The 17,368-nt window shown below is 36.0% G+C and overlaps 1 long non-coding RNA gene across 1 annotated transcript; it reads left to right on the top strand.

The window, feature by feature from the left end:
- The first annotated feature begins 233 nt into the window (after positions 1–233).
- Positions 234–17,022, top strand: LOC118897806. Its single transcript, XR_005020548.1, has 3 exons — positions 234–301; positions 679–683; positions 17,013–17,022. It is a non-coding gene; the product is annotated as an uncharacterized LOC118897806 (long non-coding RNA).
- The last annotated feature ends 346 nt before the right edge of the window (positions 17,023–17,368 follow it).

Here is a 17,368-nt window from a genome sequence, read left to right as displayed (position 1 = left end):
GCCCAGATAGCTGGTAAAACATTATTTCTAGGTTTATCTGTGAGGATGTTTCCAGAAGAGATTAGCATTTGAATTGGTAGACTGAGTTAATAAATAAATCACCTTTTTCAATGTGTGTAAATACCTACAGGAGATCCATGGTCAGTACAAATGATGGAGGAAAATTGAAAAGAATGTTAAGAGGAAGTTTAACAGGGTGTGAAACAATTAAGGATAGTGTGAGCTTTCAGGGCCTGGTCTTCCCGGAGTCAGGTTGCTTGGGAATGCCGACCAAAGCAAGGAGTAAACTCCATCGAAGGCTGTATGTAATCTGAATCAGCATCCAATATATAGCGCTCTTTCTCCAGTAGCCCAAGATTCATGGGTCCAGGAATTAAAGGGTGGAAATAGGAGTGGCCCCACTCACTATTACCACTAGTGATCCACTAGCACAATTTTTGCTCTCTGTTGCCTCAAATTTATGGTTTGTTGGCTCAGAAGTCTTAGTGCTGAGAGAGGAGTTCTTCCACCCGGAGACACAGCAATGATTCCATTGAACTGAAAATTAAGACTGCCGCCCGGCCACTTCGGGCTTCTCATGCCTCCGAATCAGTAGACTGAGTAAAGAAGTGCACTGCCACTAATGCGGGTGGGCATCCTCCAATCCACTGAGGGCCTGAATGGAACAAAAAGGTAAAGAAAGAGTGAATTCGCTCTCTCTGTTTGAGCTGAGCCATCCATCTTCTCCTGCTTTTGGACATCAGACATCAGCGCTTCTGGGTCTAGGGCTTTTGGACTCAGACTGGGACTGAAATCATCAGCTTCCTGCTTCTCAGTCCTTCAGACTCAGACGAAATTACACCACTGATTTTCCTGGTCTCTAGCTTGCAGACAGCAGATTGTGGGACTTCCATAATTGCATGAACCAATTCCTATAATAAATCTTCTCTTACCTGTATCTATATCATCTATATCTATGTGATCTATATCTATCTCCTATTGGTTCTGTTTCTCGAGGGAACTCTTACTGATACACTCTCCTAGAGCACGTATCCAATTCCATACTATAGTTGTTACATCTCGTTGGCTTCACGTCTAATTCCAGTTACTAAGGTGCCAGGAATCTTCCATAACATTTAGTACTAAGACTACGGTGACCAATCAGTCCTGCTGCTTAGTACTATCCTGGTTTTGTCTGGCATCCTGGTGAGTCCCTCAGTCTTGGGAATACTGGGATAGTCACTGTACTTCACACCCATTAGATGCTTAAAAGAGGTCAAGGGAATGTGTGTTAAATATATTGCTTCAAACATGTTTGAACATAAAACTGGTAATGCAGCACCGTTTTTTTTTTTAACATATAGATTAATACATTTTATTCTTCGTCCTACCCCAGCATATCAACCCAAATAATTACCCCAAACATGCCAGAAGGCTACCCACAGAAATTCCCTATATTTACATAGAAGACAACATGATTTAACCATATGCAACAAACACTCCTTCTTTCCCCCAAAGCATTTCTTGCAGAATCTAACTTTATTGCAAGCACACTTTATTTTTATTAACATGGACCTTATCTAGATTCTGAAACACAAGCTGGATAAAAAGTGCACTTAGAATTTTGCTCTTTTCAAATTAAAAATAAGTTCCCCTAAGATAGTTTTGTCAGTTATTTCTTATAAGAAATATGACACTAAAGACTGTAGTTTTCTTTTTTTTTTAATTTGTATGTCAGAGTTTTTTTCTAATTTTAAAAATAAGCTCATTACTCTGTTTGGTCTATTGAGTTATCCAGATATCTTACTTTCAAATATTGTACAATCTTATATTCAATTTTGAGCTAGTATTGCTGTAGATTTTACAACAAATCTCACAAAAACATGCATTGATAAACAGTACCAGGGATTCCATTCATATGTCACAAGCCATTTGTTTTTCAGCTGCCTGGTTTTATCACTTTTTAATGATTTGTCACATGTCCTAAAAGACCATGAAATTAATCTTATGTAGGTTCACTAAATTAGCCTGTAAATAATGTAACAAATCATTAAGTTGAAAAGCAAACTCAGAGCATTTAAAAATAAATCTATCATATTGCATTAAAAACCCTAAAGTGTGAATGGCAGCCAACAAAGTGCAGCAAGAATGGAAGCCATTTCCCATTTTAGAAAAGGAAAATATTAAGCATGAAGTACGTGCACTCCCTGAGATTGAGCAGGGGAAATTTTGTTGTTGTTTAAAGCTCAAGCCTTAACTTTGGCTTAGAGAATAAGAGATTTTAATTGTTGCATGGGGAAAGCAAGGGCTCACTGATGTCTCCCAGTCTTAGACCGTACTCCACCTAACTTCATTCTTGTCCCGAGTTCTGATAGGCAGTTCTCAATGGTTGAATGGTGATATATGTGTGTATGTATGTTCTACTCCATTGATGCACTTTTTCCCAAGACACCGTAATTTCTTTGTGGAAAATTTTGTGTACAACTACATATTTACCTGACCAGTAGTCTTTGTTTAGATCAGGGTTTCTCAACCTCGGCAACTAGTGACATTTTTGGGTGAGATAATTCGTTGCTGTGAGGGCTGTCCTGTGCACTGTAGGATATTTAGCAACATCTCTAGCCTCTACCCACTAGATTCTATTAGTACTTTATAATAGTGACAACCAAAAAATTTCCAACATTGCCACGTTTTTGAGCGAGTGGCAAAATCATACCTGGTTCAGCACCACTGGGTTATAACACTTGCAATGTTATATTTTTGAAAATACAGTTGACCCTTAAACAGTGTGGGAGTTAGGGGTGCTGACCCTCTGCACGTAGTTGAAAATCCATGAATAGCTGTACAGTCAACCCTCCCTTCTGGACTGTGATTCTGCATCTCAGGTTCAACCAATCGCAGATCGTGTAATACTGTAGTACGTAATTAGTGGAAAAAACCTGCATGTAAGTAGACCCTTGCAGTTCAAACTCCTGTTGTTCAAGGGTCAACTGTATATGCTATAATTGGATTGATTTACTTTTCTCTATATTTAAAAAAATATTACAGAGTTACCTGTGGGAAGCTGTCATACATTCAACCACATCATCCTTTCAAATTATTTAGAAATGTTAGAAGTGGTCCTCATACAATTTTGATTATTGATCTAGTATCTAGTTTTTATGGTCCAGCTGGTAAAATACGGTATTCAGATGCTGTGGACTACAGGACAGTAATTATTTAGTGTTTACCCTAACTAGGACAGTCTTTCTAGCATGAATATGTTTTGTACCATTAAAGGCAAAACTGTGTGGATTTCCCACAAATCCCTGAATTCCTTAGACTCTGTTGTGATCATCTGTGAGTTTGTCTAGATACTTAATGATGTATTCTAAATTGTTTTCAACTTATTTTAAGGATTCCACTTTTTCCTGTTTGCAACATATTATAAACTTCTAAGAGAAAGTTTATTTTTCCGTCTAGTTGCTTTCCACAGTCTGTTTCAAAACCATAAATTTTACCGTTCAAAAGTTGCAATGGCCTGACTTATTACAGAACTTTGAACTGATTTTTAAAACAATCTGAGCATATGGAGCTGAAAGAAAAGATCATGGTTTCATCCACACCTCCCTCTAAATGTTTAATGTTTGATTTATTCATATTTAAAGTGCTATCTGTATGTATTGTGGAAAAGGAAGTGGAAATCAAATGTTAGTTTCTTGATGTAATATCTTCGTAATCTCTTGGATGAAAAGATAGGTGTGAAAAAGAGAGTTGCAAATTGGGTAACTCCTTTACAGTTCTCTACAAAGGTTTCATTTTGTCCTTATTCTGATCTCAAGAAACAAGGCACCTATAATCTCTGCATCATCTCTGAATGTAAATAAAATGAGAAAAAAAATTCTGTACATAAGAAGTAATCTCAGTTATGGGAATAACTTATTTGATTTGTTTTTTTAAAGATGTAATGAGGCTGGATTTGGTCTTTTGAGAACTCAAGTAATACAGTATATACAGTGAATTTTTTATAATTGCCATGATATTCAGTATCTTGACTCACATAATTAAACCAACGATTTGTTATCTTACAAAAGTTACCCTCATGAATTCACGTTTAAAACCATTGTTTTAAATCAGATTCATGTAATTATAAAAAAGAATTGGTTAACTACCCTATAGGTTGTTAAAGTAAACATGCCTAAATCAAACATTGACACTAATTGACACAATTTTATTGACTGAAAAAGCACTAAGATTTACAGTGCTTTGAAGTATATTACTAATTACCTGTCATATCAGGGTGACTGGGAAACATTCACATATTCAAAACTGGTTGCAAAAAAGCCAGTCCACAATAAACCTATAAATTTTCTCAATGAGAAGAAATATATATATACATATGTATAAATATGTAATGTATAAATACATATGTGTGTATATATAAAATGCGTATATATTTATACGTAACTATATAGTTATATATCATGTATATGCATACATAAATGTGTGTATCTATTGTTCTGTATCTATCTACATCTATATCATTGATATGATATATCATTGATGTGGAGGGTAGGGGAGAGTGGTCCACAAGAGTAGAGATTCTCGTATAGCATTCATTAATCAAGAGTTTTCTTTAACTTTGGTTAACTTTGGTTTTAGAGATCCTCAGAGTAAAAGTTCCCTTGATCATTATAACTTGAAGAAGCACTGCATGAAATATATACATCTATCTATCTAAATATCTATATCCATGTATCCTTTCCTTTACCCTTTAATTGACAACTTTTAGTATCTTAGAAAACTGTTGTTTTGCAGAGCAAACTGGGGGGAAGTGATTACTTCTATCCCTGTTAGATTAGAATATCATAATATTTTCTATTAGTCTGTATGGGTTAAGATAGTCTTGAATTTGGAATCAAAATACCTGGACTTTAGTTCTCTATTTTCAACATGATTGACTGTCTGAGACTCGTAATTTTTTGTGAGGATGTCTAGGAAATGAGATACTATTTGTGAAAACCTTTTATAATCTTAACTGCGCTTTACTGGTGTTCATTCTTTTTATTAGCTATTATCAATCTCAATCTAAGAACCTCTAAAATGTTACCTACATCACTCAGATTTCTTAAACGATATAATGACACATTCCTTAATTCCCTTCTGTTAATGCCTTGGCCTCCCTCTTGCAAAATAGCAAGAAATGTTTAAATGTTCCAGTTCCTAAGAGGTTGAACACTTCTACAAACAACAGTCAGAATAGGGAAAAAAGAAAATTAACGGTTTTCAGCTAATGACTCATATTAGGCCTCTTTGGTGGTCTAAAGCAATGGATTACATCTTTTTATCATTTCTTCCATCTGCCTGTCACAGGACTACTGGGGTGATTGCTAGTTTTGTTGTTAAAAATGTCACCCCCATTTTTTCAGAATCTTTCAAAGTAAACACAGGAAAAGTGGTATATACCTGTCATTTAGATCAAATAAAACAAAGGTTGATGGAAACACATTTCTTGTTTGAAGAGGCTCCCCTGCTGATTTTGTTTATCAGAAAATGGCAAGTTTTTGTTCCTAATGGACTGAAATTTAAATAAAATCTGACCCTGGAAATAAAAGCAGCCATTATGACAAAATAAAATTATATACTTTGGAGGAGAAATTGAATTAGAATGCTGACTTTCTTTGGTTAAATTCTTTTACATAAGGAAATGAGCAAGAGAGAGAAAACTGTTGGATAAAGTGAGCTTTTTAAAAATCAGTAATTGCTTCTAATTTACTTTTAAAAACTTTATTCCAGACTTCATAGAGTATCATGAATTATACTGAAATTTGTATATTTCCTTTACACAAGAGTTTAACTAAAGCCAAGAGGGCAAACTGATTTGCATTTTGGTAGTTCTTTTCAGCAAAGAGAATTCCCAAAAGAACCAGCATTTTGATTTCTTAGGTCTAACCATTCTTTAAAAACTGGAGTCAGCCTCCCACTAGCTAGCTATTTTACATTTGGTAGTGTATATATGTCCATGCCACTAGCACAGGGAGATCAGCTCGGTGCTTTGTGTCCACCTAGAGGGGTGGGATAGGGAGGGTGGGAGGGAGACGCAAGAGGGAGGAGATATGGGGATATATGTGTATGTGTAGTTGATTCACTTTGTTCTAAAGCAGAAACTAACACACCATTGTAAAGCAATTATACGCCAATAAAGATGTTAATAAATAAATAAATATTTTTTAAAACCCCCCAAAACTGGAGTCATTAAAAGATCAAACAGCACTGGCAAAAACATACTTGAAAAATGAAGAAAATAGTACAGCTCTTATAGGATTGCATTTGATTTCAACTAAAATTCATCTGAGAGGACAAAAAATAGGCTCTGACATTCATATAATTTCAGAAAGTTTTCCTTAAAAGTTTGATGCTGAGTCTCTCAGAATCATTTCCTCCTCTTCTTAGTCTGCTTGTTTTGACAAAATTTATTTTAATTTTAGTCATGTTCAGAAGAATAGTTCTGAATTGACAAAATTTAATACAGTGAAACAATTTTTATATTAAAACACTTTACATTTAATACATTTTGAAAAAAATCAAAGTGTATGCCTGCACTTTGAATAGGTATGTTTGTCCCTTAGAAAATAAATGTATGATAGTTGTCATGGAGAATATAGGAATAATAAAGTCATGGAGTTCTGCAGTTTTCGGAGAGCGTAAAAGAATGTGTAGTCCAAAGCCTTCCCTTTTTGAATAAATAACTATTATTTGGCCACAATAAATTATTTATCTAGGGCTACCTTTATAATTTTGACACAGATCAGAATAGAGTCAACAGCATGTAGTGGAAAGAAACAGTCTTTGTAGTAGGACCGAAAACTAAACCCATCTCCTCTATTTATTAGCTATGCCAGTTTGGACACAATGCTCACCTCCTCAGAGTCTCAGCCTCCTTTTACAGTACAATAGTCTCCACCTTATGTGCAGGGGATACCTTCCAAGACCCCCAGTGGAAGCCTGAAACTTTGGATAGTACCAAACCATATATATACTATGTTTTTTCCTATTCATGCATACCTAAGGTAAAGTTTAATTCATAAATTAGGCACAATAAGAGTTTAACAACAATAACTAATAATAAAATAGAACAATTATAACAATACACTGCAATAAAAGTTATGTGAACGTTGTCTCTCTCTCTCTCTCTCAAAATACCTTGTACCAATTTAATGCCTTTTCCATCTTAACTAAGCACTTATGATGCACTGTGGCCATAACTTCTGCGGTTTGAGGTACAATAGCAAAACTAGCAAAATTTCTTTTTCCTGTCATCACAATTTCACAGATAGGAGATTTGTTCTTACCAAGGATTTTAGCCACCTCAGCATACAGTCTTTTTTTTTCTTATTAGGTCGAGAACTTTCACTTTTTCACTTAGAGGAAGCATTTTATGGCTTTTCTTTGGCATATCCGAATTGCTGGATCACTACTCTTGTGCTTTCCGGCCAGAATTAAGTAAAATAAGGGTGACTTGAACACAGGCACTGCGATACCACAACAGTGGATCTGAAAACAGAAGGCTACTAAGTGACTAATGTGCAGGAAACACTGGCCAAAAAGGTAATTCGTGTCCAGGGCGAGAAGGAGTGGGATGGTACGAGATTTCATCACACTACTCAGAATGGCATACAATTTAAAATTTATGAATTGTTTATTTCTGAAATTTTCCATTCAATATTTTTTGGATCACAGTTGACCATGGGTACCTCAAACTGTGGAAAGTGAAGTCATGGATAAAGGGGGACTACTGTATTTTCCCATGAGTTTGTGTTGAGGATTTGATGAGATAATGTTTTAAAAATTGCCTGGAGTGTATTAGATGTTCAATGGAGTCATTAAACAAATATTCATGGAGTAAATAAAATGTATCAGGCTTTGTTCTAGGTGGTGAGGGTGTTGCAACAAAAAAGTATTAACTTTGCTTTTATTCTTATGGAACTTCTTGTCATTTGGATGATCCAAGGCAAAACAATAAAAATAGAAAGACAATTTGAGAACCAGAAAAGTACCGGGAATACTATGGAACTAGATGTAGTGACAGTAAGAATATAGGGGCAGGGAGACTACTTTCCATGTGGTGGTCAGGAAGATGTCTCTCAGTGGAGATTCATGCATGGGATGCAAATGGTAAAAAGTATTAATTGAATTTGAGTTGAGCATGGATTGGAATAAGGCGCAATGGTAGCCATTAGTATTTTCATAGACTTTAGATCTATACATTCCCAGAACAGTGTTGTCTATCATTCCATTATGCCCTTATAAAAGAGTACTAATGGAAGTATTTGTGCATTCAATACTTGTTTCAGATTTGTTTTCTTTTTTTGAGATTAATCAGGCAATGAAATTAGAAAAATAGCATTCTGATGACCTGTAAATTCACTTATATTTAATTACTATAGTTAGATGAATAAGATTTGATGATGTGGGTAGTAAAGTACTTTTGAGTCCTCATCTAAAAAGACATATCCCCTAGGAGGATGGATTACAAAATATATGTACATAAAGTCACTACAAAAAGGTATTTATACAATACACTGAGTATTTCAAAGGCAAGGAATATTAAAACACCATTCAGTTTCTCCCTTTTTTATTTTCAATGATCTAATTGATACAATGTGTCTGTGACTTGCTTAGGCAAATCCAAAAACCACCTAAATGATATTGAAGAGTCCAAAGTAAACTCCCCACTGTGGAATTTGAGAGTGTTTAGAATCAGGTATTTTTGGACCCCAGCCCATATCATTTTTGGAGTTCATGCCCCCAACCTGTTCTACTCCTATATCCTAAGGGATCTAGTGATTCGTAATCTTTGGTATGTTTCCAAGGGTTGCATCTGGCCCTGCAGGAATCTTCAAATCCTTATTTTTGCATGGCAGAGAGAGAAGACTGCTAAATAGGGTTATCCTGCGCTGAGGAAATGGCTTGAGAAACAAGGAAACTGATTATACCCCATTGTTTCCTGCAGAGAGGAAGTTACACAATTCTGGGAGAACAGGCAATCTTTGTTCTACCACAGTGAAGGATTCAAAATTATGATTTGTTTTCTCCAAGGATTTTTGTTTACAAAATGCAAGAGAAAAAAGACATACACTCCAAACTCCATGGAATATATTCCATCTGCTTTAGAGGAAGTAGAGAGCTGAATATACTTACAGTCTACAGGACTGAGTGTTTACTAACACAAGAAAAAAGCTTCCTCACCTCTGTGACCAGAGTGGTGTGACGATTTTAATCTGTAGCTTATAAATTCCTTAGAATCCACAGAAAACACCACAGCTAATCCAATTAGCTAATGCCTGAAATGCTTTCCCTGCGAATTCCGCTGGTTTCGAAAGTACTTTCTGAAAACCCAATTTTTCATCTACTTGTGTATCAGTCAATTCTTGTGTGCATCCAAACTGGATATGCTCAGATTGCTTCAAGATGGACCATTTTTTCTGCCCACTCTGACTCACATGACCCACTCTTAATGATTAGATTCCTAGGGCCAACATTCTAAAGGGCCACCCTTCTGTGTGTGCAGTTAACACATTTTCAAATGCCAATTGGCATATGTGCCTTCCTGTGGGGTAATTAGGCATATAAATGTAGTAATTGCATATGCAAATTTCCCAGCCCCAAAAAGTTGGGAGGTTTCAGAATTCTATCCCAGAGTCGTCTCTCAACATTTTGGGGGGAATTCCCTTCATTTAAAGCCAAGACTCATGATGGGATTCCAACTAATGTTCATCTGTGACTTCTTTTGTGACTTTTGTATTTTTATATTTCAGAATTTTAAACGATGAATTCCAATTTAAAAATGTGTACTTTTCTCCATCCTCCACATTGAAAATCTTTCAGTGTAAGCCACAGGGAGCAGGGACGTAGCTAAGAGGTAGTTGTACTCAGTGATAAGGCTTGGGTGAGGTGTGTGCTCTTAAGCTAAGGAATTGCTGTAGAAGCTAAGGAATTGCTGTGGAAGCTAAGTAATTCTGCAGTGAGTGTCAAGAGACCAGAGTTCACATCTCAGCTCTGGCACTAACTGTATGACCTTGAACAAGACTCCCTAATCTCTCTGAGTTACAGTTTTCTTATTGTTATAGGGGGAGTTCTGTGGTTGTCTTGTTTTGTTTTACATTATCTTGCAGTCCCCTTACACTTTAAAAAATTCTATAGGCTGTAAAAATAAAGGTCAAGTTTTTCAGTCATTTTTCTTTCAACACAGAGGGCTGAGATTTCTTGGTGGCATATCAGCATGTCTTCTAAGTGGCTGAGGTACTGAGGCTCTTCAAGTATTTCAAATGCTCTTTCATTCCAGCAGCGTCTCATAATCCCTGGATTCTATCCATTTTCTGTTCTTTGAGGCTTTACTCTTTTGGTTTTTTACCCATTTGGTTGTCCTAGAGAAGAACCTTCCTATAAGGTTTTGGTGAATCAGTTGGTAACTATGCTTGGGTGTCACGTAGACACCTGTACCAGACAGGACCTTAAGAAATATTTAGTCCCAATTTGTTATTTCTCAATTAACTAGTTAATTTAATTATCTTTCTCTTTTATTGGTTGACTTGTTCTTATCTCAGAAGGCAACTACTTCTATGGCTCATATTTCTTTTAGGGGGTTTAAGTTTTTCCCAGTGCTTATTTTTATTATTTCAGCATTAATACAGATTTTTAGTCATTTTGTCCTATTATGCCTCCTTCATCACCATTAATTTCACAAAGTTAGTCCATCCTGGATCAGAGCTGCCTAAATATACTGTCTTTGCCAAGATTATAGCCTGTATCATAAATGTATTTGTAATATTAATGCAGAAACTATTATTTTAATATACATAAATTTTTGTTGCTTTAAGCAGTCATATCTCTCATGGTTAATAGTCCATCCAAATTTGCCATTGCAAAATACTTTTAAAATTTTACTTTTAAAAATATATTCAAGATATTAGACACCTCTACTTTGAACATTCAAGGAATATTAACATTAATGTCACTCTAGAGTTTTGTCCTTTGTCCTGATATAAAATGCTGCTATGATATATACTTACTGAATGTGGAAAACCCACGCCAAAGTAGCTGTTTCTATCATATTTGTTTAAAACGAATGCCGTCTAATCCAATGTGTTCTATTGCAAACCATCTCCAGCTAACTCTGGTGAATAAAGGGGTTTACTAGTGGGTAATCTGAAAGATACACGTTGTGGAAAATGTTGCCAAGACTCACAGCAGCTTCCCCTCTTTGGGGTCACAAGGTCTTAACCTCTCTCTGCAAATCAATTTCATTCTCCTTTTTCCCAGATATTTTTCTCTGCAGTCTCATAATCTCGATTTATATGAGGAATATTTTGTCATGATTTTACACAGAATGTCTTAGATGCTCAAGTCCTCCACTTTCTCCCTGTTTCATCATTGCAATTTCCTGCTTGCTTTCTCCACTTGCATTACCCTGGACTCCTTGCTGATGATATTCCTGGAACATGCCAGCCTGACTTTTATTGTTGGGAGTTCCTTCTGCCTGAAGCTCTTTCCATTATATATTTGCTTGGATAAAACTTTCTTATATCTTTCAAAGTCTTTGTTCTTATGTCATCTTACCAAATGAAAACTGTGACTCACCTCATCCCCGCCCCAGCAATCATGTCACCCCTTATTCAGTTTGTATTTTCTTTGTTTCATAGGATTTCTCACTTTCTCATATATATTGCATCATGTCTTATTTATTAAGTTTATGGTTTATTATCTGTCTCTCCCCTAGATCATAAGCTCCCAAGGGTTGGATCTTTATCTCTTTTATATGCTGATGTGTCCCATTTGCTTCAAAGAGTGCCTAGCACATAGCAGGCTCTCAATAAACGTTTGCTGAGTTAATGAATAAATGATGCCATCTCTCTGTTTAACTCCACAGGACCTTAGAAGTCCAGAACAGGACCATCATCTCCGTTTAAGTTATCAATTAAAAAAATACAATTCACTCTGCCTAGCCAGTAAAACTTTCTTTCCTTAAGTGTCCACTCGTGATCAAATCTGTTGAGGCCAAAATAACTGAATTCCCTAGCCCAACTCCCATGCAGAAGCTGCTGAGGGCAAGGACATATTCTCTGAGAAGCAGATTGTGAGGAACTGAGGACTGCCCTCCTGCTGCCATTCCTTTCATGTCAAATATCTGTTATATTAATATACTTCCACAAAAAAAGATCATATTTGACCTAAGATATTAAGACAGGGTTGACGATTCATCAAATTAGTGCTTTATTTTAATGATAGAACCAAAATAGATAGTCCATGAAAGAACCTGAAATGATTTAGTTGCAGTACTATGTCTATTATATTGGATTCATTCCTAAAAATGTTCTGAACATCTTCAAAGAATATTCACTTGGAAATAGAGAACTCTAGGTTCTAACCTTTGTTTCACCCCATTGTGTGACCTTGTACAAGTCCTCCTGTCACTTTGCTGGATTTCAGTTCTTCATATGTAAAATGTGAATGTTAGACTAGGTGATGTTATCATTCTACATATGAGTCTATGATTTATATCATTCCTACAAAAGGAGAAAATAATTGGTTCAGGCAATTTTATGAGCAAAAGAAATGAACCAAATAATTTGTTTGTTGACCTATAATTTGTTAGATATCTATTTCCAAAATGAGAGTTGTCATCCATCATCATCATTTTATTATATGATAAAATAAAGTATAGCAATGGTGCCACTTGGATAACTGGTCAAATGCTGATTTCAGTGGTGATATCCATACTGTTCTGATACTTATGCAGTTGGCTTTGATAAAGTTGACATTGACCACAATTAACTGAACAAATGCATATAGAGTGAAATGGAAAAGGATATAAGCATAGAAAAAAGAGATACATATATTCTTAATTTTTCTTTAATAATATTTTATCCAACATGGCTTCTTAATATAAATATCAATGAATATATATTGTTTCTCCAGCTAGATTATAATATTTCTTAGACTTCTGACTTTATGACATCACCCTCAAGTGTGTCATTCACTGAAGATATTAATAAGATTAGTGATGGAATAATATTCCATGAATTAATCATAACTCCCAATGTGCTTTCTCTATTCCCAGACCCTTAATTGTTAAAAATATTATTTGTGTATATCTTTGACATTCTTTTATTCAGTCTTCCAGTGAATATTTATTAAGGCCTAAGTGCTAAACATTGGGAAACTACATGAATAATACAGAATTCTTACCTTCAGAGAATTTGCATTCCAGTAGATAGGTCTGAATGGTAAACAAATATCAACTCTAGACATACCTAAACAAATTTCTAGGAACAGTAAAGAGGGGGATGGATGATTAAACTTTTCCTTAACCATATGCCAAACACAGGAGATGATGCTTTCTTAGAGTCAACCATATAGATCAGAGAAGCAAGGACTGGCTTATCAAGGCAGAGGGAAGCGTTGTTTGGAGGTGGTGACAGTGAGCAGGCCCAGTGCTCAGCATTTCAGTGCATGGAGTTTATATGTGTGCATGTGTGCATGGCAAGGTTGTGGGAAAGGGTGGGAAGCACGCACTGACAAGAGAGGCGTTAGCAGAGGGCTTACAATGATTTTGCAGAAGGGAAATTCTAACCAGTGGATTAGCTTCTTCAGATTGACATTTTTAAAATATCACTTCGTCAGGGTGTCAAGAATACCCACTTAGAGCACTCACCTACCAGTTAAGGACGCTGCTGAATCCAAGCTTTGTTCACTAAAATGCTAGCTGAAACCAGTGTGCTTTTTGTCAAACACCAGAGAAAGCAAAAGTTCTCAGCAATCCCATCTCCATCACCCTGCCATCCCTATGCATTCACATGTTATGCTTAACTATTTAAATTGATTGTGTTAGATGGTCTCTGTTTCTTAAGACTAATAAATCATTATCACTGTAATTATTTAATAGAGTTTAGTAACTATTTATAAAGCTTTAAAGTATATAAGGTATATCATTTTCATCATGATGCCTATTATGTCTCATAATATGAAAAAAGCCTTAAAAACCTTTCTATTATTTTTTTTTGAAGTCTAGTTGATTTACAATGCTGTGCCAATCTCTGCTGTACAGAAAAGTGACTGAGTTTTACACATATATATACGTTCTTTTTTTAATACTCTTTTCCATTATGGTTTATCCCAGGAGATTGGATATAGTTCGCTGTGCTGTACAATAGGACCTTGTTGTTTAACCATTCTAAATGTAATAGTTTGCATCTACCAACCCCAGATTTGCAGTCCATCCCTCTCCCTCCCCCACTTCCCCTTGGCAACTACAAATCTGATCTCTCTGTCTGTGAGTCTGTTTCTGAAAAACCTTTCTATTATCTTATTACTAGAATTCCTACTCTTGATTCTCTCTTACCTGATGGTGTCAGTAACAGAGTGATTACCTCTTACTTTATGTGATTCAAGTTGCAGAACAAAAGTGAAAAAGAGGCAGACCTACCATTCACCTGAAAAAGCTCCAAAGGAGTTCTGGGTACCACTCAGGGGAAGGTAGGGGAAATACCTTAGTTGCACACTCTAGTAAATTCAAAATCCAACAAATTTTCTTCTTCTTCACCATGCTGGTTATTTCCTTCGTGTGGCTACTAAAAAAGCAGTCTAGCTTTAAAATTTAAGAGGTATTTTGTGAAACCTCCTGCAGGTGATTGTAACGTGTATCCAAAAATGAGACCAATCCCTGTGCCAATTCAATGGGTGTCTGTCTCTCAACCTGAATAAAACTTCCAGCTCCCCTAAAAAGCAAACATGCAAGGAAAAATCAGGTACATGTCACACCACATTTTTTTTTGGCTCAGTGACATTCAGTAATTGCTAGTGATGATATTGATGATGATATTCTTGATGATGGTGATGGTGATGATGGCAATTATGACGAAGATGATATTGCCATTGTAATGGCAGAAGTTGACCTTTCTACTTCATTTTGGGCATATATCTTTTTCAAAATACAATTTAGTGAGCCCCCAATGAGCATGCTTAAACAATCGTACAGCTAATTATGATAACCTTTCTTTTTGAACCATAATCGTAGCTGGAACAACATAGTGCTAAAATATCAATTGAAAGCTTCCAACTTTTAAACCCAGTGTATATTATCTCAGGTTACTATTTTTGATGATTTCTTAATTTGCACCTACCATAAATGGGGCACACAAAGTCAAGGTAATATTTCCTGCGAGACCAAATATTTCCCACTGAGTGCGTTTTCCACCCAGAATTATGTGTGTTATGCCTGTGTGTGCACTTGCATGTTGGTTTTAGTTTGGTAATTCTTTTTACATCTTTATTTCCCTCCTATTGATTCCCTCTGCTTATTGGAATCAAACCCTCTTAACAGACATGGGACCCCCCACGGAGCCTGGAGTGGTTTGACAAAAAAATCCAAGCTTGCTGTTCAATAGGGCTTTGCCAAGCCAACACAGCTCTAATTGCATCTTTCCACTGGTTTACCCCATCCACTCCCCTCCCCACACTGCCTCTGCCTTCTTCCCAATAGTCTTTTGTGTGTACTGAAAAAATGTTATTATAATGAGTACTGTATGTTTACAGTGAGTTTCAGTGGATTTGGTAGCCAAAAATATGTAGATTTTTTTTATTAGCAGTAGCTCTCCAATGGAGATAATATTTATAGAATGAGCTTGCTTGTTTGTACTTTCAAAGATAAATAAAATGAATAATATCCAAACATGATAATCAACATGTCAGTTTCCAAGTACATTGGCATTTAGTATGAATGCTTGTTACATACTTATTCTGTAAAGAGTAAAGGATAGGCATTAGTACCAGCTCCCTGGGGAATGGTATTTTCAGCATTATTTCAATATGAACAATTTTCTTTTGTTTATAACAGGTATAATAAAACCATAGGAGGAAAATGAAAAATTACAAATACATGTAAAGTTTTTATCAAATCCTTCTGGCATGAGAATAGTTTTGTATGTTTTTTGTTTCCTGTCATTTAATCCTCTGAGTAATAGAATATATTTGAAGGTGAATTCTTTAGCATTTCTCTTATCTTCTGTGTTCTCCAGAAGCTTTGAGTATTTGTTCATTACTTAATCTGTTTTTGTTTCTTTCTTGAGAAGGACACGTGATGTCTGCTCCCTCCTGATTTTTCAGATGCATACATACATGTGTGTTCAAATTCTCTAAGATAGAATGAGGATTTTAGGTTACTGATTTCCTAGGTCTTGAACTTTGATGAGAGTTAAGTACCCTGAGCTTCTGTGTGTGGCATGTGGAAAAGAGTTACTGCTCAAGAAGTCTGTCCTGGTTGAGGATCCAGACTCTACCACTTCTCAGCTGGATGACCTTCAGAATATCATAAGCCTTTATAAACTGTAATCTATGCATTTGTAAAATGGGAATGTGCCACCTCTGATTGCAGTGAGGCTTGATGGAGATGATGTAAGTGGAGCATCTTTCACATAGCAAGCTCTGTATACACACTAGATCTCTCTACTCATCAACCCTTCATCCATGGTTGCTTGAAAGAGGTTGCACATGACCTTGTACTGATGATGTCAGTGTTATTATCACAGGTAATGTTTAAAGTCTTTTGATGGTCTATCCCTAGGAAAGTTATTGTACAAAGCAGTTTGCCATGGTGTGCTGGTAAATCTTTAACAAGAGGCTGTGGGGAAGGGGGTGGAGGATGGGTGCTCTGTTTTGCAATGTTAGCTGATTTTTGTCATGTAAATACACCCACCCCAGTCAACTACAAGCTATTAATGTGACATCACTGAACACAGAGCTGGTAAGTGGTGCCTAGTAGCATATCATTTTACAGCATTTTCACCATACAGATAAAATACACTTAAATAATCTCAAGAATATAGATAATAGTGAAATGTAGTAAAATAATTAGGAATTGATGAATTGTATTTATTACTTTTGTTTTTAATATAATTTATTGAAGTAAATGTTTATGTAATCAGTTAGTTAATAATGGTGGTATCTAACAATTGGCTTACAGAGTTCCTGAAAATTTCATTTTCTACTCTCACAAGCCAGCACCAGCAGAATTCACCGTACCTCTGCATATCTACCAGCAAGTTCCTGGTCCTTTGAGGTTAACTATATGAGATAGAATTAAAGCCAAGCATCCCTCTAAGGACAGAGTGCACTGATGCAAAAGCTAAGTAAAGCATTTACGTGTGCAAACAGTTAAGGACATGTAAGTGGTGTGGTATTAAGTATTGAAAGTTTGTGTGTAGATACAATGACCCCCGTGGGAAATCACTACCTCTCAACTAATTAGTTGAGGACAGATCCCACTGGCCAGAGTGCATCCCCAGTAAACTGGCCTTCTTGACAAGACCCTTATGGAATATTCTGACCACCCTGCCCTGGAAGAATCCAAGGG

The sequence above is a fragment of the Balaenoptera musculus genome, chromosome 7 (genome assembly GCF_009873245.2).
Source record: "Balaenoptera musculus isolate JJ_BM4_2016_0621 chromosome 7, mBalMus1.pri.v3, whole genome shotgun sequence".
Classification (NCBI taxonomy): domain Eukaryota; kingdom Metazoa; phylum Chordata; class Mammalia; order Artiodactyla; family Balaenopteridae; genus Balaenoptera; species Balaenoptera musculus.
The sequence above is the reverse complement of the archived record's forward strand: the minus strand, read 5'-3'. Positions and strand labels throughout refer to the sequence as shown.